Consider the following 8,585-nt stretch of genomic DNA (forward strand, 5'->3'; position numbering starts at 1 on the left):
CTAAATTAACCTTTAAGAAAACATTTAGAAAATTTTTGGAAAATTGAACAACCTGAGAATTAATGATTAGGTCTATAGTCATGACAAAGGAAGATAAAATTTTTAAGCAATTTCCTCCAATAATCTTTCAATCCAAACAAATTTTTACCCTGAGCCAAAGAAAAAATTGCAGTACAAACTCACAGCAATGCAGTATATATTAAAAAATCAGCTATACCTCAAGCTTCATAAAATATTTATCTAAAATTTTATTACTTTTATTATTAGAGTCAAATAGAAGGGCAGTGTGGTAGGCAGCCTCTAAGTGGCCCCCAGTGATCCCACCTCCTGGTTTTTGAGCCCTGGCATAATCTCCTACCCTTGGGTATGGGCTGGATGTAGTGACTCCTTTGAATCTCCATTCCCCACTTTGTAAACAGGAATGTCTTATTGTGGTTATTCATGCCTGATCATCATTATTTGTGAGGAGTGTTAGACAGCTTACTTGTCTCATTACCATCAGGGATCTTCAGATGGAGAGGAACTGTGCTCCAGGAGCTAAACTTGAAATTACACTGAGGAGCTTCACCCTGATCTGATTTCAGTGATGAGATTTCAGACATCCAGCTGATGTTGCAATGCAGTGAGACTTTTGGAAATCTGGGAGGGTGTGAATGTATTTTGCATGTAATTTTGCATCTTGTCTATAAGATGGCTGCCAATGATCTCATCTCCTGGTAGTCCATCCTTTGGGTGTGGGAGGGACTAGTTTTTAAGGAGTAGAATACAGCAGATGTGATGGGATGTTACTTCTGATGTTAGATTGTAAAAGATGGGCTTCTCTCTCTTGATCTCTCACTTGCTCACTCTGATGGAGGCCAGCTACCAGGTTAGGAGCTGCCCTATGAAGAGGCCCACATAAGGCAAGGGACTGAGGGAGGCTTCCAGCCAACAGTCCACAAGGAACTGAATCCTGCCAACCACCACAGAGTGAATTTGGAAATATATCCTCCCTAGTGGAACCTCAAGATGAGTGTAGCCCTGCCATTACAGCCAAATGAGAGGCCCTGAAGCAGAGGATCTAGATGAGCCATAAAATAATTAACAACATTATGTTGTAATAGAACATTTGAAAAATATGAATCATACACATACACACAAACACACAAAAGAAAAATAAAGTCAAATGCAGTCCTACTACTCAGAGATATTCACTGTTTACATTTAAAATGCATCTTTTCAGCCCAGCCGGCATGGCTCAGTGGTTGAGCGTCGACCTATGAACCAGGAGGTCGCAATTCAATTCCAGGTCAGGGCACGTGCCCAGGTTGCAGGCTCAATCCCCAGTAGGAGGCGTGCAAGAGGCAACTGATCAATGATTCCCTCTCATCATTGATGTTTCTATCCCTCTCTCCCTCTCCCTTCTTCTCTGAAATCAATAAAAAATATTAAAAAAATAAAATGCATCTCTTCAGTCTGGTCTGTTTTCTGAATAAAAAGAAAAGTAATATTAAAAATATCTGTCCCACTGGCTAGGTCAGTGATGGGCAACCTTTTGAGCTTGGTGTGTCAAACTTCACCAAAAAACTGAGCATAACTCAGGTAGTGTGTCACTTTGAGGAAAAAACATTATTTCGCAAATGTTTCATCCTCAGGAGCAGCAAATGTTTCATCCTCAGGAGCAGCAAATGTTTCATCCTCGGCATGCGGCCACCTCAGCGGCTGCGTGTCATCAGAAATGGCTACGCGTGTCAGTGCTGACATGCGTGTCATAGGTTCACCATCACTGGGCTAGGTGATCAGTTCCTTGAGGTCAGGGACTGTGAACACATCTTTTTTTTTTTTTTTTTTAACCTCTAATATCATTGAGGATTGTCTGGCAAATAAGAAGAGGTCAACTGGACATCATATCAAGGCAACAATGGTAGCAGCTGCTCTTCCAGTTTCACTCTGCCACTCAAGGATGACAAAAATAAGAAAAATGCAGAGGTTAATGGGGGAAAAAGAGAACCTATGTAATACTTTCAACAATAAAGATTTTTAAAAAGAAGAAGAAAAATGCTGGACAGTCAGCCAAGAAAGACAAAGACGCAGTGAATAAATCTGGGGGCAAAGCCAAAAAGAAGACATGGTCCAAAGTCAAAGCTCAGGGCAAGCTCAATAATCTAGTTTTGTTCGACAAAGCAACATATGACAAAATCTCTAGGGAAGATCCCAGCTATAAGCTTATAACCCCAGCTATTGTCTCTGAGAAACTAAAGATTCAAGGTTCCTTGGCCAGGCCAACCCTTCATGAGCTCTTAGTAAAGGACTTTTAAAACTAGTTTTAAAGCACAGAGTTCAAGCAATTTACACCAGAAACACCAAAAGTGGGGATGCCCCAGCTGCTGGTGAAGATGCATGAACAACAGGTCCCACCACCTGCACATTTTGAAAAATAAAACTTTATTAAATCAATTTAAAGAAAGAGATCAACTAACACTCTTCAAAATCAAATGACAACACTTGAAACAACAACTGCAGAGCTAAAATAGGATGTTTATTATAAGTATTTCCTCAATGTGAATTTTTACTTTTTTCATGTGTCATACATAAAATTATAGTAAAAAAAATGACTATAAGCAGATGTAGCACCTCCATTTCCATGATCAGCATACTGTGTTGCAGTAACCAAGTTTATATTCCACCATCAAGTGTGGTTCTCCCATTAGCTCACTTTGTGAATTCCTTCAAATCCAATAGTCTCATCATTACTCCTCAAAATACCCAGAGAAAGGTTTGAACTTGGAAGAAATGGAAGACTGAACCTGATGCATTGCCTTAAATTCCATTTGTAATTTTAGTGGAGTAAACAGAACCTAGATGCTTTTCAGTGTGGAAAAATTCATTTTATCATGGTTGAACTGGAAATTTTTTTCTGATAATTTAAGAGGCTGACTGGGCAAAAGTTCATTTTTCACACAAGGAAAACCTTCAAAGAAGATTATGACTTTCAAAAGGTCCATTCGTTGAAAGTTCAGTAACTGCAACACTGTCCTGTGGCTGAGATCCTTTGATATTTGTCTTCAGCTCACTCTGCAAACAGTCTCTCAGCTCCCTTACCATCAGCAAGCCCTGCAGCTCACTTGCATTTTCCCTCAATGTGAATTTTTAATAGGAGATTGTCAAGTTGCTTTATATCTCTCTTAAGCCATGATTTATTAAGATACTGGCATTATGCTGCTTTTAGTCTACCTAGTCTACTAAATTATCTCTCCATCAAAAGGCTTAATTCACATATAGGAATAGTTTTCAGGGATTGCATTCTGTTGTATGAGTATAATTATCTATACTAATAAGAGAGAAATATGGTAATTGACCATCACTCTGCAATGCCCACAGCCAATCAGGAGGGGATATGCAAATTAGCAGGACAAAGATGGTAGCAGCCACGTAGCCAGCTGGAGCAGGTGGGAGGTTTGGGTTGCCCCCAGCGACGGAGAAAGCCAAGCTTCCTGCTTGTCTGGGCCAGCCGCCGAAGGAGGGGCCTGTGGGCGGCTGCCATGGAGCTGGCCTGAGTGTGCAGGAGGCTTGGGTCGCTCGGGCCTGCTGCCGAGGGAGGGGCCTGTAAACGGCCCTCAGCCCCTCACTCAGGCTGGCCACGCCACCATCGGGGTGAGGGTCCCTGCTGGGGGGCATGGCCAGCCTGAAAATGGCCCTCACCCCCTTACACAGGCTGGCCATGCCCCCATAGAGTGTGGGTCCCCACTGGGGGGCATGGCCAGCCTGCAAACAGCCATCAGCCCCTCAACCAGGCTGGCCACACACCCCCAGCAGGGACCCTCACCCCATGGGGGTGTGGCTGGCCTGCAAACTGCCCCAGCCCCTCGTCCAGGCTGGTACTGTCCCCAGTGGGGACCCCTACCCCAATGGGGGCATGGCTGGCCTGCAAACCACCATAGGCCCCTCACTCAGGCCTCCCCACCCACTAAGGGAACCCCCACCCTGATCTGGGACACTCTTCAGGGCAAACCAGCTGGCCCCAACCTGTGCACCAGGCCTCTATCTATACTAATAAAAGGGTAATATGTTAATTAGACTGGTAGACCTTCCAGGAGACCTTCCAGACGTTCTTCTGAACAAAGCCATGGTGGCGGGGCCGAGGTAGAGGCAGTTAGGGGCCAAGAGGGGATGGTAGTTGTGGGTAATCAGGCCGGTGGGGGGTGGGGGAATGTTGGGGGTGATCAGGCCAGTGTGGGGGGGCAGTTGGGGGTGAGCAGGCTGGTAGGGCAGGCCAGTTGGGGGCAAGCAGGCCATCAGTGGGGGTCATTTGGGGGTGATCAGGCCAGCAGGAGGGGCAGTTAGGCGTGAGCAGGCTAGCAGGGGGAGCATTTGGGGGTGAGTAGGCTGGCAGAGGGGGCAGTTGGGGGTGATCAGGCTGGCGGGAGGGGCAGTTGGGGGTGAGCAGGCCAGTGGGGGGGAGGGCATTTGGGGGTGAGCAGGCCGGCAGGCAGAGTGGTTAGGGGCAATCATACAGGAAGGCAGGTGAGCAGTTAGGAACCAGCAGTCCCAGATTGTGAGAGGGATGTCTGACTGCCGGTTTAGGCTCGATCCCTATGGGTCTAAACCAGCAGTCAGACATCCCCTGAGGGGTCTCAGATTGGAGAGGGTGCAGGTCAGGCTGAGGGACACACACCCCATGCACAAATTTCATGCACCAGGCCACTAATCCTATATAATAAAGAGGTAATATGAAAATTGACCCTCATGCCCTCACACAAGATGGCCTCCCCCATGTGGTCAAAGATGGCCGCCACAAGATGGCTGGCAGGGGAGGGCAGTTGGGGGGGACCAGGCCAGCAGGGGGGCAGTGAGGGGTGATCAGGCTGGTGGGGGGCCAGTTGGGGGAAACCAGGCCGGCAAGGGGGCAGTTGGGGGGCAACCAGGCTGGCAGGATGGGCAGTTAGGGGCGATCAGGCCGGCAGGCAGAGGCAGTTAGGGGTGATCAGGCAGGCAGGCATGTGAGCAGTTAGGAGCCAGCAGTCCTGGATTGTGAGAGGGATTTCCAACTGCCGGTTTAGGCCCAATCCCCGGGATCAGGCCTAAACTGGCAGTCGGACATCCCCTGAGGGGTTCTGAATTGAAGAGGGTGCAGGCTGGGCTGAGGGGACCCCCCCCCCGGCCCCCCAGTGCATGAATTTCATGCATCAGGCCTCTAGTATTCTCAATAAAGAAGCAAATAGATCTATTTATAATCCAAAGATACAGGCTAACATTGGATTAGATACTTCTAAACTCAAATTTTGTAGATGAGTGGTAAAAAAAATTCCAAGGATTATGGGATACCAAAGTTACTAAGTGGAAACATTTAACTACATGAAAAATTATAAAGATATCAGATTTTCAAACTTGCCTTTTCCTTCAGATTAAGAGATAGATTTATTTAGACAGCTGAAAAGGGCTCTGTAAGAGATGTTTAGTCTCCTTGGCTATTTCCCAACGATTATCAGAAAGGAATACCCTAACTAATTTGATGTTTTGACAGGGTCTGCACTGATTATGGGAGAGATTTTTGTACTTGATATGCTTAAATAATAACCTGCATGCTTAATATGACTGTAAACAATATGGCTTATTTTAAGTTATCCAAAGAGCAGTTCATCAATGTAAGAATACAGAATATGATGGATTTTATAGAGGTACCTACAATTTCTCTTATATCATGTGAATGCCTAACTAGGTTTGATTCTATAAACTGAATGAGTCAAGGATACCTATAATAATAAAAGATACTAACAATATGTAATTTAAAAATCCCGTGGAAAATACTTTACTAATGGTTGATTTAAAATGTCTAACATATGAAGATCCTCTAATGTAGTACAAATGGAAGAATTAAGAAATTGGGGGTATTTATAAGACCAAATAAGTATTTTGGTTTAAAAGGCTCTTTCAATTTGCATTAGTTGTCCAATTTATTCCATGCTGCCAAAATCCTAACCTCCTTTGATTAATAAAATGCTAATCCTGTTGACTCCTATGGTTCAATAAACTTTAATGTTACATGTCCTATGAGTCCCACAAAAGTATTGAGCAGCTGTCACTGATTTCATTCTCTTCTGCATTATTTTTCTTTTCCTTTTTTATAGCTATCAGCATTTCTATTCTGTCTCCCGAGGAACCTCATAATATAATTCAGACCTCAATCTTACTTTAAGTCACAAAACAGTGCCTGAGGCTTAACTTAGTTGCTGTTTTTTCTTGTAATTTATTTCTGTCAAAATGAGCTCCTCTGAAATTATTTTCAAGATCTTACGTCTCATATTTTACCATCTGAGTTTGAATAATAACTTTCTTGAACTGTTAAGGAAGTGGTTTTAAGAATTATTTACAACTGCAGCATAAGGAATATAGTCAATAACATTGTAATAACTATGTATAGTGGCACATGGGTACTGGAAATATCAGGAGGAATACTTAGTAAAGTATATGATTGTATATTCACCATGCTGTACATCTGAAGCTAATAAAAATAATATTGAATGTAAACTATAGCTTAAAAGCTGTTTTAAAAACTACAAAAGCAGCCCTAGCTGGTTTGGCTCAGTGGATAGAGTGTCAGCCTGTGCAATGAAGGGTCCTAGGTTCAATTCCAGTCAAGGGCACATGCCCGGGTTGCTGGCTTGATCCCAAGCTTACACACAGGGGCTGTGCAGGAGGTAGCTGACCAATGGTTCTTTCTCATCATTGATGTTTCAATCTCTCTCTCCCTTTCTCTCTGAAATCAATAAAAGTATATTTTTAAAAAATAAATAAAAATAAAAACTACAAAAGCAATGTCTGTTTAAAAAATTATGTACATTATTTTCTAGTAAGGATTGTACACAACTTCAGAAAACACAAATTTATTTTAAAATTTCAACATGAGGGAGGTGAAATTCTCACTGACATGAAGTATGGACACTTTTGGTCAGTTCAGGCAGATTCTTCCTCTGTTGTTAACTGGCCAGATTTGCTTTCAAGATGTGACCGGGAAGAACTCAACTGGTATGTTGCTTTATAATGTTTCTTTTATCTAATATGTCACGAGCATTATAAATAGTACAATCATTACACATTCTATTCCTACATTGTTTTTGATGCCTGAAGGAATTTTAGTTGTAGAAATTATACCATAATTTAATCAATGAACTTTTATTAATATACCCTTACGCTGTTTTCAATATTTGTGTTAATGTAAACAAAAATGTAGTGAATGTCTTATGCATATATCCTTTCCTTTCCCACAGCCCTTTATATCTCCTCAGGATGAATAAATAGAATTAAGATTTATGAGTCTAAGTGTATTTAAAATGGAAAGGCTATTAATATAGTATGTCTTCCAGAACTGTTGTATCAATATACTTCAACCACAGTGTGGAAAGTGCTCATTTTTCTGCACTTTGGCCAACACTAGTTATTGTCTTTTCCAATGTAATGGCTGAAAATAGACTTATAATTTGCATTTTTTTAAATTATTGGTATGGCAGATACATTTTTATTCATTGTTGGCTATGTATTTCTTCTTTAGTCATATGCTTCTTAATAGGCCTTATAAGTTTTCTATCAGAAGTTCATCATTCTAATATACATTTATATATATATATGTGTGTATATATATATACTAGAGGCCAAGTGCACGAAATTTGTGCACCGGGCAGGGGGGGGGGGCGGTTCCCTCAGCCCAGCCTGTGCCCCCTTGCAGTCCAGGACCCCTCGGGGGATGTCCACCTCCCAGGGATCGGGCCTAAAATGGCAGTTGGACATCCCTTTCGTAGTCCGGGATCCCTCACTCCTTACCGCCCACCTGCTCGGTGCTCCTTACCACTTGGCTCTCTGCGTCTGCCCCCTGGTAGGTAGGAACCACAGGAGGGCTCCAGGGCATGTCTGGTCTGTCTCGCTCAGTCCCAATCGGCCAGACCTCAGCAGCAAGCTAAACTACTGGTCAGTGTGTCTGCCCCCTGGTGGTCAGTGCACATCATAGCAAGTGGTTGAGCGGCCTTAGCATATCATTAGCATATTACGTTTTGATTGGTAGAACAGATGACCAGATGACTGGATACTTAGCATATTAGGCTTTTATTATATACTAGAGTCCCAGTGCATGAAAATTCATACATTGGAGGGGGGTCTCTCAGCCCGGCCTGCCCCTTCTCACAGTCCGGGACCCCTCAGGGGCGGGAGGCGACCTGGCGATCAGGGGAAGGCGACACCCCCATCACACCTCTGCTGCTGCCCTGCCAGCAGCGCAAGCCTCAGCTGGCCCTGGTTACCTGAGCCTCGGGCAGCCCTGGCGGCTGGGCAGCTGTCATCTGAGGTTTGTCTGCACCTCGGGCCGGCCCTGTGCAGCTGGTGGGCTAAGGGCGGGTCCGGTCCCACCGTGTGCCTACTGCCCCACTGGCTGGGCTGAAAGGACTGGGGGACTTCGGTAGGACTGAGGGGACTGGGCGCCACCATCTCGTGGCTATGGGTGCCACCATCTTTGTGACAGTGTGTTGGTCAATTTGCATATTCCCTCTTTATTAGATAGGAGGATATTTTTAATTTTATTTATTTATTTTTTTTTAGAGGGAGAAAGAGAAACATCG

The 8,585-nt window shown here is 43.9% G+C and overlaps 2 pseudogenes; one reads left to right on the plus strand and one right to left on the minus strand.

Annotated features, from left to right (window-relative positions):
• Positions 1-850: 850 nt before the first annotated feature.
• LOC114231390 (40S ribosomal protein S25-like) lies at positions 851-2,383 on the plus strand (annotated as a pseudogene).
• A 244-nt stretch (positions 2,384-2,627) lies between these two features.
• LOC103285856 (proteasome maturation protein-like) lies at positions 2,628-3,084 on the minus strand (annotated as a pseudogene).
• Between the last annotated feature and the right edge of the window lie 5,501 nt (positions 3,085-8,585).

This window comes from Eptesicus fuscus, chromosome 12, assembly GCF_027574615.1.
Source record: "Eptesicus fuscus isolate TK198812 chromosome 12, DD_ASM_mEF_20220401, whole genome shotgun sequence".
Taxonomy (NCBI): domain Eukaryota; kingdom Metazoa; phylum Chordata; class Mammalia; order Chiroptera; family Vespertilionidae; genus Eptesicus; species Eptesicus fuscus.